At 38.5% G+C, this 12883-nt stretch overlaps 1 pseudogene; it reads left to right on the top strand.

Annotated features, from left to right (window-relative positions):
* The first annotated feature begins 4313 nt into the window (after window positions 1-4313).
* LOC131481480 (ATP synthase membrane subunit K, mitochondrial-like) lies at window positions 4314-4508 on the top strand (annotated as a pseudogene).
* Window positions 4509-12883: the final 8375 nt, after the last annotated feature.

The following is a 12883-nucleotide window of genomic DNA, read 5'->3' as shown; positions in this document are numbered from 1 at the left end:
AGCACTTTCTCTGTATATCATGCATTTCTTTGCATTCTGTCCCTAACTATTTGTGTATGAATTTTGCATTTTTTTCTTGTTAGTGATGTCAGACTTATGTGATTTTGTTACAGAGCAGCACCATAAGTGCATCAGCAGTTCCCTGCGAGGGGAAAGAGCCAGGTGCTGGCCAAGCAGCAACAACTTCGGCTCATCCACCCCAAGGGCCAACCGGTCCTGCGAATCCATTCCGGAGGGTAGGGCCTCCTCACGCTCACCCCCCTGCAGGAACGTGGCCAGCCACCCATGCTTCCACAGTTTTGCCTACGGGTGCTCCTGACATAGGGCCACTACCACCGCGTGTAGGAGGTATGTGATTTGGTTTGTCAGGGCTTTTTTTCCCCCTCTTCCTTGAAAGCTGCGAAGTTGAAACACTAGTTTTGTACGTGAAGGAGATGCTCACTTGACTGTGGCTCATCTAGTCACAAGAGGGTAAGCAAGAGCCAAAGATTTGGCTCTAATGCCATGGGAATGAAGCGTGACTTTTCAGATTGGGAAGGGAGCCAGCCAGCCATAGACAGCCTTAATGTGAATCACCTGAATGAGGGGCAGTTGCATACAGGAAATGGGGGATTCTTTAAGGTTTATTTTTCTTACCTGAAAAGTAGGGCTACAAGGAAGAGGCACCAGGCGTGCAATGCTTGTTTTTTTGGTTTTGTTTGTGGTTTTTTTTGTTTTTTATTTTAAGATTCGTTTATTTTTAGGGGATTGGTACAATTTTATACGTAATTATTTTGTAAACATAATTCTTGCCTCCCCCATTTTTTCTTAGGAAATGTTTTGTGTTTATGACTGTTTTTGAATCTAGCAATTTTTGTTTGTTTTACCTCTTATTTCTCTTGTTGAATATTTTATATCCCTTGAATCTAATCTTCGTGTTTGTGTGGTTAAATTATGAATTTCTTCTAGCATTTATTCTTTGAAGTAATTTCCCTTTAGCTTTTTGTTTCAGCTGCTCAGTATTTGGATATTTACTCATTTTTTAAATTAATTTTATTATAATTGTTTTCTAGTACTCTTTGCATCGATGGCAAATGGTTTGCAAAACTGTTGAAATGACTAATAAATTGCGTGTGTGATTTTAGTGTTTTCCATTTTGCTGTTTAATACCAAATTACCTGAAAATGTTTTTAGCGTGTAGTATGAAATGATTTTCAAATTATATTTTGTTTTATAAGTTTGTGCATTTTGGACATGTCTTATCTGTTTGATGATAGCATTTACTGTATTCTATGCTTCACAAAAATTCTTTTTCATAGTTTTAGATTAGTAATTTTTTTCCTCCTAGATACATTCCTCTATTTTGCTTGAAGATGTTATAGTTTTCTTAGTATTCTTAAAAATTTACATTAAGGTATGATTCTATTTAAATGTTGCTTAGAAAATTGTTTTTCATTTTATGGTTTATACAATGTGTAATTAAAACTACAAATCAAAACCTTTTTTTCCAATTTTTTTCAGCACTGCAAAATATTTTCACTAAGAGATTATCGTTCATCTCTTTTTTTTCTGGATTTTTTCACACCCACACTCTGCAAGCGGATAAATTTTAATCATTAGACCATGTTTAACCAGCTCCGGAACATCACAAGCCAAGAAGGAAATCAAAATTGTTTTGATCACTCAGCCGATATAATCTTGTAGTCTCTCAAGTTTTCTCTTTTAGTAATGGCTCTTACTTATGTGTCTTTTTTACTCACAATGAACCATCTTGCAACTTTTAAATAAAGATCATTTAAATATAAATCTTATGAGAATTTATTTGCATTTGATTTTATTCTAGAATGTGAAGTTGCTGTGTTTTTATTAATCTACTGTTACATACATGCATACAAGGAGAGTTTTTTTTTCACATAGTGTTATAGTTGGGCATATTTTCAATCCTAAGGTTATGTTTTTATTGCAGAAAGCGCACTTCTTAAGTTGGCAGGGTAATGTGAATGCAAATTTATGCTTTATTATGTGATCGTAATTGATGTAAAAGCTTGTTTGGCTTTGCTAGTAGCAGTTTAATGAGCTAGTTTTTCCTGTACATGTTTCCACTAGTTATAGTTTTGTCTCTTGAACTCAAACCTTTGTGTCTAAAATGAGTCTAAAAATCACTTTGTGATTTCAGGTTGTTTTTCATTTTTTAATAATTAGGTAATCTACTTGTAAATATTTGAATGATGTAAAGACATAAATTATTTTTCAACTAAAAAATGAGGAATGAAGCTTTGCCCTACTAGTTAAGATGCTGATTAACTTTTGTGGGAAACCATGATGAAGCTCTGGATGAACCATCTGGAAATTGAACCAGCAAATTTCTTTCTTTCCCTTTCTCTCTGTTCTGTAGCCTTTTAAAAAGCTTACATCGGTTAAAAATATTTTAATTTGTATGTCAGAGCTACAAAGTGAGGAGAGAGAAATCCTCTATCTACTGGTTCACACCTAGCTGAGCCTGTCTGAACCCAATCTTAAGCCAGACATGAGGAGATCCATCCCAGGGGCCCAAATGAGTTCAGGATGCAAACACTTGGTACATCTTCCTCTGTTTTCCCACATGCATTAACCGGGAGATGAATTAGTAGTGGAGCACATTGGATTTGATCTGTCCACCATATAGCATGCCTGTTTATCAAAGGGAAAGGTTTAACCTACTATAAAATTCTGCAGGAGAGCATAAAAGTACCTCTTTCTCTAGTGGGGACTGGAACTTAAAGTGTGACATCCACTCCGAGAGGAACTTTGGGATACAGGGTACACAGGTGTGATGAATGAATGCACACTTTATTGAATTTTTCAGGTCTTATACCAATTTTTTTTTCAGTCAAGCAGGTTTGTAAAAGTTACAAGTTAATGGAACAGTGGTAAGCAAACTACTTCACCAATAGGTTACAAGGGATTAGGGGAAACAATCACAAGGCTCTAAACAGCTGGATAAGTAAACATGAATTACAGGAACCCACACTGATAGACAAACAGATTTAGCTAGAAATAGAATCCAACAGAATTGTGTTTGTGCTCAGATATGTTTAGGCCACAATCACTGAAGGAACAGGGAGATTATGAAGATGCCTCACACCTCCCCAGACATGTTAACCAGCCCAAGGTTTATCTGCAATCTCAGTAGGGAGTCTGCTCCCTGCAGCATTCTCAGACTGCCTTAAAGAGTTAAGATTCAGTCCTCAGGCATTGTGATCTGGGTTTTCAGGGGCAAATCTCCACAATGAATAAATCTCCACACTGCTTACTTCTTTTTCTGTTATGTTTCCCAGAACAAGGTCTCTAACAGTTTCTTACAGGCCTTTTCAAGAATCCCATATGCACACATACACATACAGCTACTTTAAAACACTATGAGAATGGACTTAAAAGATTAGTGTTTTTCTTTAAAATTCACGAAATACATGAGTGAATAAATGTAGAAACACTTTGATAGGTCCATGGTGGGAGGGTTTGGGGAGGGGTAGGGAGAATCCAAGTATCTATGAAACTGTGTCACATAATGCAATGTAATTAATGAATTTAAAATAAAATTAAAAAAAAAACATTTTATAGGTGAGCTATATGATGGAGACTAGAATATCCGAAGTGAAGATATATTGCAGTATACATGTCTGTTCCTTTATAAAAGGAGGAATCCCAATGAAAACTTGATACATGTAACTTTACAGTAGCATACTAGACTATGTACAATTGTCTATAATTACAGTGCCACAATATATTGAAATAGCAGAATGTAGGACTTAAGGTTGTAGCTGAAGGAGTGTATTATTGTTATAATACAGGGGGAACTGGGAGAAGCTATGGAAGGGTGGAGGGAGGAATCCCTGTACATGTGGAAGTGTAGCATAAAGATAATAATATAAAATATATAAATTGTTTTTAAAAAACCATGAAATTCATGCTAGGGACTCTTAAAACGCTTGTGTATAAGGCATATTACACAAAAAGGATTCAATGAATTTTGATTTTTGCATTAAAATAACTTCATTGTTTAAAAGAATTTTTTTTTTTTGAATGACAGATTTCTACAAAGGGAAATATCTACAGCCAGAAACTTCTTCTAAGTTTCCAATGTTTTTGCTGGCACCCAAGGATTTGGGCCATCCTCTGCTGCTTTTCTAGTCCATAAACAAAGAGCTGGATTGGCAGTGGAAAAGCTAGTACTGGAACCAGTACCCACATTTGACACTAGCGTGACAGATAAAAGCTCAATCTGTACCATTGCTTCCGGCTGGGGCCAGTTCACTGTCGGTGGGCCTTGAAGGATGTCAGCTGAGGAGTTGGTAGCTCTGAGAAGATTGATATCATGGCAGGTCCAGAACCTGATGCCCAATTCCAGTTCACTGAAATCAAAACGTATTTCAACTCTTACATGCTCACAAGCAGAATGAATTGTGTACTAGCCACATATGGAGGCATTGCTTTGCTGGTTATGTACTTCAGCTTAAGGTCTAAAAATTCCAGCTGTGAAAGCAACATAACTCGATTACAAATTGTTTCCCCATCTGCCCTCATGCCTGGAGAAGCTAATTCAACTCAACTGTGGTAATTCAATTTGTACATTAAATTATGAACCTGGAAAAAAAAAATCTGTTCCATGGCATTGGCCCAAATAAACTCATTTTAAACTTAATTTTCTAGGAGCTTTCTGAAGTATCTTAGTCAATATATAATTCTATTACTTTGTCCAACATTTTTTATTTTCCACTTTGCCACTAGAACGTATTTCAATCACTGCATACATAGTATTATATAAATTTGTCTTCATGTATTTTAACAATCCCCTGTTGACACAGATTGATTGTTTCTGTTTTATTTCCATAATAATATAAAAACCTGGTGTTTCTATAGGACCAAATATATGCAAGATAATTTCTACAGTTGAATCCCATCAAAGGACATTTGCATGTAAAGAGGTTTTTAGAGAGTTGTGACAAAGTAACCTTCAAAGAAACTTTATGGTATTACAGTCTTACCAATGTGAGTCCAATAGCCTGTTTCTTACCTCTTTGTCAGCAAGTGTATACTGTCAGACATACTTAGAATTCCTTCAGGCACTGCAAATTTTCCATTTTCTTCCTTTTTAAAAAAATTTTAATTTTGTTTTATGATATAGTTTCATAGGCTCTGGGGTTCCCCCAGCCCCTCCAAAAAGCCCTCCCCCCGAATTGATTTGCTCCATATTGTTACAGTAGTACAGTTTGTATCCAGTCATGATTCCTTCATTGTGGTATGGGCCACGTAGAGAGTCCAGCATCTTATTGTCCAGATAAATTTAACAGTTTCATTGGGAGACCATCCCTGGTCTGAAAGTAGAGCTGCTAGAATATCATCCCCTCCAATGAAAAGGCACTACACAACTTCAACAACAATTTACAACATCATGAAGTTAATTGACATGGTATTGAGTGACCAAAATGTTAGAAAATGCAAGTCCTTAACCGCATCCTGTGACTACTTCACTGACATTTCAATTGTAGTTTTCATACAACCGGCTGCTATACGCCTTATAATAGTTATAGGGTACCATTCAGCTGTCTTGTGTCTGTTTTCATTGTTATATTTAGCAGCTTATAGTATTCAAGTGTGATTCCCACTGAACTTCATGAACTTTAGGTTAGTTCAAACAAGCTTATAACTCAAACATACCATATGTTAACAATTGAGAAGCAGAATAGTTTTAGGAGGAGTGTGCAGAGAAATCTTTAGTACCTTAATGAGGAGTAACTAATCTTTGTGTCCTTCCTAGTAAGGTATATGGGAGTCCAAGTTGACTGTTTCCTGTCTGTTCTAAGCTTTCCTTAGTGGTCTCTATCTGTTCTAATTTTCCTCTTTCTTCTGATCTTCGCCTTCAGGTTCTCTTTCCTTCTTTGTAGCTCTCTGGTCACACTTGGTTTGCTTTTTGATTTTTGTTTCACCATGCTTCCCTGTAAAGGCTGTCCTGTGCTCATTTCCCACTAACACTCTACATTCCTCATTCTCCCAACAATCTTTTTACATGCTCATGGACTTCCCTTATAGTTTCCTGAAGCTCTCCAAACTGAACAGAAAACAGGTACTCTTTCTTAACCTTTAAACCTGCCACACTTCTGAACCAACAGAAAAAGCTGATCCGGAAAGCTGGAAAGACTTAATCTTGGGCATATTGTGAGAATAAATAAATTCCTATTGATATATCCATGAAGAAAAATCACCTTGCTTTGTATCGCCTTTTGTTAAAAGTGAAGTTTCTTTTTTCTTTTTTTCTAAATCTCATACTATTGTAGGACTTTTTGACATAAAATACAGCAACAACCTCAATTCTTGTCTCCCAGGAAAAAATCATTTTCTTGAAGACAGTTTAGTTTTCAAGCAAGATTTGTTAGAAGAAAGGAGAAAATATGCTCCCATCCTTGGAACCGGAAGGGGCTTCAAGAAAGGAGACCTGTGCACAGGGGCTGTTGGCATCGTTTAAAATTTTGCTTCAAAGGAGTTTCTCTAAAAACAAAGGAAAATTCGTGGTTTCCATGATACATGGCTTTGGGACAAAAGGCCCAAAAAGGTGTTACCAGTTAACTTCCTCGGTCTCATTCTAATGATAAACAGACCAGTCTGACACTACACAGAGATGGAATTGGGTGGGCACTTTAGATGGGGAACTGATATGTTAATTTCATTCTTATTTCTTGGAGGAAGCATGTTCTTGATATGTTCATTATGCACTTGTCTCTTGGAAGAAATGTGCTCTAGTGAATTTAGACATAGTGGAGAAAATACAATTTTATATTTGAGAAAATTGATTCGCGGACCCAGAACACCCTAACTGCCTAATAACCAGTCTGACTCCTCACAATGTACTTGATACAATTCTTTTTTTTTTTTTTTTTTTGAGTCAATGTGTTGTGAGTTTCATTCATTGCTCCTTTTTGGTGGGAGTGGGACAAAAATAGAAGTGAAATAATATAAAAGAAAGTCTAAAACTTCCAGATCTAGACTTTATCAAGAACACAGGGATGCTCTTTAGTTTGCAAGCAGCCTGGGAACTTATGAGCATCCACAGTGAAATGAAAATGGTGGGAGGAATGGATCCCACAAAGGGAGAAAAAGGTATGACACGGATTGTTTGCCAGCTCCCCTTTTAGATAGAGGTAGTTGATGCTAACACTATCTGATTTACTCAGAGTTTATAGGAGGGAGAGCCCAAAGTCTATGTTTCTGTTTGCTGCCTCTCCCTGAACCGATTTTCTCTTACTGCTTGTCAGTGTGAGAGGATTCTCCCAGTCCTGTGCTCAATCCTAGGTGAGGTCCTTTATGCTATGTCAAAGAGAGTGAGTCAGCTGCCAATTCACAGCGGAGGACACAGATTATCATAGTGATTACCTCCTGAGCCAGAAGCTGCATGAGGTGACACTGGATAGAGTCACATTGACAGATGCAGGCCCATGGAAATGAAGCAAAAAATAATAACATGAATGATTGCTTTTTTAAGGAGGCAGGAAGCTATACTGGAAGAAAAATTCCAACCCCAAGTGTAGATGCAAGTCTAATGATTTCAGCCCCAAATACCCAGGAACTAAAAGCCACCAGATCCTCACACTATGTCCTTTTTGTGATTGAATTCAATGCTATAAAAGGCTAAATATTATAATGAAAATAGACACAAGACAGCTGAACAATAATCTATAGCTGTTTTAAGATGTATAGAACCCGTTGTATATAAACTAAAATTGAAATGTCAATGAAGTAGTCACAGGATGTGGTTAAGAACTCGCATTTATTTTTAACCTATTGGGTACTCAATACTATGTCAATTAATTCCATAACATTATTAATTGTTGCTGATGGCATGTTGGAGCTTTTAATTGATTGGGATGATACTCTGCTGGCTCTACCTTCAGACCAGAGAAGGTCTCCCTAAGAAGCCGTTGAAATTAACTGGACAATAAGATGCTGAACTCTATGTTTGCTATTTGCTTGCAATGAAGGAATCTCAACTGAACTTGAGCTGTGGTTATGCAGCAAGGTGAGAGAAACCATCATGATGGGAGGGTTTTGGGAGGGGTGGGGAAAATCCCAGTACCTATAAAACTGTGTCACATAATACAATGTAATTAATAAATAAATTTTTAAAAAAACCTACACATCAGCACTGCTCTTCAAATGGTTAAAGCCTAAATTACAGATACAATCTGCAGGTGCAAATGACTAAACCTGAAAGCTGCTTCTAACCCTCAAACCCTATTGCTCTATAAATGAACACTTGAACCCTATGATGATTTGTACTTCCCCTACTGGAGCACTGTAGAAGGACATTCAGAATCTTTGCTATTGTGGGAGACATAGCAAGTTGCATCTGCCCTGAAGGTACCAGGAGCAATTGATATGAAGGTGAATGAACAGGAAACCTGGTTTACAGGTTTAGGTATAAACAAGTTGCGTTTTGGAAACTGTACCTTGCTGTTGAGATGTAAATGGCTCAAGCTCCTTCTCTCTGGGGGCCTACATGACAACCTTCTTTTAAAAATCTGGTGCTGTTAATAAACTTCAGCTGTTGACCACCAGTCAGTAGTCCATGCATGTTACTATCGACTCTATGCACCAAGTCTATCACTGCAGGACAGCGACAGAGCACTTTTCATAATATTCTGCAACTGCTAACTCAAGTGTAAGATCAAGTGAGGCAGGAAATATCACCTATCTTTCTCAGCATCTTACCCTTAGTAACTAGCCTGATGTCTAGAATAAGGCAATTACTCAGTACATCCCTATGATGCTTAAATTAATGCGTCCATTACACTCCAGAATCAGGATAAATTCCCTAAAACATGCAAGGTTATTATTTTTTATTTTACTTCTTTTTATTATTATCATTTCATGGTACAGTTCCATAGGCCCTGGGACTTCCCATATCCTCTCCCCAATTCTCTCCTCCATCACTATATAGTTACTATGGTATAGTTCTTCATGCACAGTAATATGTCCATCACTGCAGGCATGGACAATGGCAGAGTCCAGCATCCTATTGTCACGATATAGTAAACAGTTTCATTGGGAGTCCATCTTTGTCTGGAAGTAGAGATGCATACTGCGTTGTATCCCCACATCTGGATATGATAGTCCCCATTACACAGTTACTGTATATCCCCTGAAATGAAAAGCCACAGTAAAAATCAACAACAGGAGAAAAATAGAAATTTACAATGCCATGAAGTTGAATGACATGCTGCTAGATTTGATAGTCTCCATTACACAGTTACTATACATCCTCTTAAATGAAAGGCCACAAATAAAACAACAGGAAGAAAGAAAGAGAAATTAGCAAGACCATGGAGATAAATAACATGCTACTGAATGACTAATGTGTCGCTGAAGAAATGAAAAAGAAAATCAAGAACTTCCTTGAACCTACTGTATGATCTATGAGTCATTCAAGAATTTAATCAGAAGAAAGAATTTTAAAGAGAAGAAACTAACAAAAAATATCAAAATCCATGAGATATAGTTTCCACTGATCTTTGTTGGTGAAATATGCCTCCTGCAGGCAACAAATAGAGTGGTTTTGTTTTTTAATCCAGTCTGCTAATCTATGATGTTTGCCTGATGAGTTTAAGCCATTTACATTCGGGGTTAATACAAATAGGTCGTAATTTGGTTCTGTCATTTTAGCAGTGGGTTGTTCATTGATTTAGTCTATGTTGTTATTTTACTGGGATGTTCTTTGCATTTATGTTTGATTTTGGTGGGCGCTATTCCTTTTGTCTGTCAAGAGAACATCTTGAAGTATCATTTGTAGGACAGGTTTGGAAGAGGCATATTCTTTTAAATTTTCTTTAATGTGGAAGAATTTTATTTCATTTTCAAAGACAAAGGAAAGTTTTCCTAGGTACATTATCCTGGGCTGACAATTTTTTGGTTTTAGAATCTGGACTGTGTGGCTCCATTCTCCTCTGGCCTGTAGAGTTTCCTGTGAGAGGTCTCCTGTGAGTTTAATTGGCATTCCTTTATATGTTAATTGATTTCTTCATGTGTACATTTAAGGATCTTTTCCTTATGTTTGATTGAAGAGAACTTGATTATTACATGTTATGATGAAGATTGCTTTTGGTCAACCTTGTAAGGAGTTCTGTGTGCCTCCTGGATGTTGTATCCCAATTCTTCCTGTAGGTTAGGAAAATTTCCCCTTACTATTTCATTAAATACATTTTTAAACCCAGCTTCTCTTTCTGCACATTCTGAGACTCCCCTAACTCTTATATTATGTGTCATAATAGTGTCTTTCAATTCTTGAATACTTTTTTTTAAGCCTGATCCAGCTCTGCTTCCAGCTTTCTGTTTGTTTCCCCTTGGTGGCAGGAAATATCTTCTAATTCTGAGATGCTTTCTTCTACCTTCTTCATTCTCTTTTGGAGACTCTCCACTGTACTTTCAATTTGCTCCACTGTATTCTTTATTTCTGATATATCAGATTTCATCTGACTCATTTCCAGTGTGACATACTCCTTGAATTCCTTGAATGCCTGCTGTACATGCTTCTTGTTGATAAGAAGTTTTATAACAACTGTTTTGAACTCTGTATCCCCATTTTCTCGATGTCTTCCTCAGTGAACTCAGGTTGGCATAGGGTTTTGCTCCTTTGCAGGGGAGTCTTCAGTAATATTCATTTTGCCTTTGTCCCTTCATTTGCTCTTGATCATTATACTTCTGTTTAGCAGAATCTTCTCCTTGGGGCAGGTTTCTAAGCTGTGTCACCCACAGGTCTACAGTTTGGTTTTACTTATTGCAGTTCTTACATGGCTCGTTGTTTGCAGCCAATTGTGCCACTCTCTCCAGAGAATTCCAGGTCTGGGTTCTTATATTAGACTTCCACCATGGTCTCCGTAGCCCCAGCTCTTGGCTCACCACATTCCACCTCCTATGACACTGCTGAGGCTTTACCATTGTTTGTACAACCTTTCTCCCACTTCTGGTTGGAGCAGGTGCCAGGCTTAGGGAGACACTAGGAGTCCTCTATAGCTAGGTTGTTGTTGGTGCTGATCTTGCCGGAACCTGTTGTCCATTATGTCTGGGAGCCACACAGACCTATTTTGACCCATATGTAGTCATAGTTGGTATTATTTTCCTTGTGACCAGTGCAATGCACTGAGCCCAATGAGTTCTCGCTGAACTCAGTGCATTTGCAGCTCAGTGTTGTCCCCTGAAGTCTTAAATTCTTTGGCCCATTGTAAGAAATGGCACCTGATGTGCCATTGCTAGAGTTATTGATCTGTTTGCCGTCAGGTCTGAGGGCTACCCAGACCTCTCTTAAGTGGAACCTGTAGGATGCCACGTTGTAGTTCACTGAGTCAGAAATGAGTTCACTCCCAGCTCAGTGAATGTGCAATCCTGCCGCATAGCCCTTGCCTCCATAAACAAAATGGCGCCCAATTTGGCTTTAGGAGGTGGACTGGGCTATGACATCTACCCTGTTCCCACACCACCCATCTGGACTGCCACTCTCTCTCTCTGCTCCTGGTCAAATCAAACAGACCAGCAGGATGGGTTGTTCTTTGTCTGTGTTCACCTCTGCCAGTGGAGTTCAGATCACCATTAGCTGAATGCTGCTGGGGTATCAGTCACTGCAACACTGCACCATTGTATCCCCTGCCTTTCTGTGTCTGTCAGTCTCCAGGTACCTCTCTGCTGTTGTTCTGTCCTCTTCTGTTTCTTGGAATGTGCCTTCTATGCTTCACTCTGGCTAATATTTCTCCATCTGTTTAAACATGTCCTTACCCTATTCTGCCATCTTGATTCTTCAGGAAGTGATTGCAAGATTATTTTTGGCACTCTACACTAATGGCGTGGGCCCTGGTTTATGGTTTTCAGAACACAGCCTATGTTCTCTTCTTGGCCCTCTCTTCTTTTCCTCACTCATAATCTGCATCACTGCATCCTCTGCTGTTTTAGCTATTTTTTTCCTTAAAACTTCCCTGTTTTATATATACATATATATATATGGCAATTTCAGAATAAATATAGTGTGGAAAAACAGCCGCAGTTTACAAATTCTCTCAAAGCTTCAAGAAAACTGCCCTGTCTACTCACCACCCAATCATTTCAAATTACAGCTGTTTCCTGATGAAAGCTGAGCCAATAATCTTAGCAAGCAATTGATTCCCAGCTTTGTGTTTCCAGGTCAAGCTGAGGAAAGGGGCTCCTGGGCTTTCCCAGTAGCGTTCACCAATTATACATACCTGCTTAAGATGGGGGCCCAGCAGTGTGGCCTAACGGCTAAAGTCCTCGCCTTAAATGCCCTGGGATCTCATCTGGGCACCGGTTCTAATCCCGGCAGCTCCACTTCCCATCCAGCTCCCTGCCTGTGGCCTGGGAAAGCAGTCAAGGATGGCCCAGGGCTTTGGGACCCTGCACCTGAGTGGGAGACCTGGAGGAGGTTCCTGGTTCCCGGCATCGGATCAGCGCAGCACCAGCCATTGCAGCTCACTTGGGGAGTGAATCATTGGATGGAAGATCTTCCTCTCTGTCTGTCCTCCTCTTTGTATATCTGACTTTGTAATAAAATAAATAAATCTTAAAAAAAAGAGCAAATAGAGAAAACCAAGCAAATCTGTCTACCCTGGCAAACACTGAAAATCAACAAAAATTGGATTTCTAGAAACAATTCACTGAGTCTACACTCAATTTCAATCAACAAATACTTCACACACGAGGCCTTGCAGGTACAAAGATGAAATAAACAGCATGCCCAACCCATACTAGGTAGCTTGTGTCTCAAAAATTAACTTTCCTAACTGACTTAGGATGGACAGAAATTGGAGTTTTAGCAAACCTCAGGAGTTGGTCCCAGGAAGCCACCACATGCATGTCAGTCACCAAATATTAT

Source organism: Ochotona princeps, chromosome 11 (assembly GCF_030435755.1).
Source record: "Ochotona princeps isolate mOchPri1 chromosome 11, mOchPri1.hap1, whole genome shotgun sequence".
In the NCBI taxonomy this organism is placed as follows: Eukaryota; Metazoa; Chordata; class Mammalia; order Lagomorpha; family Ochotonidae; genus Ochotona; species Ochotona princeps.
Note: the sequence above shows the minus strand (reverse complement) of the source record. Positions and strands in the feature narration are given on the sequence as shown.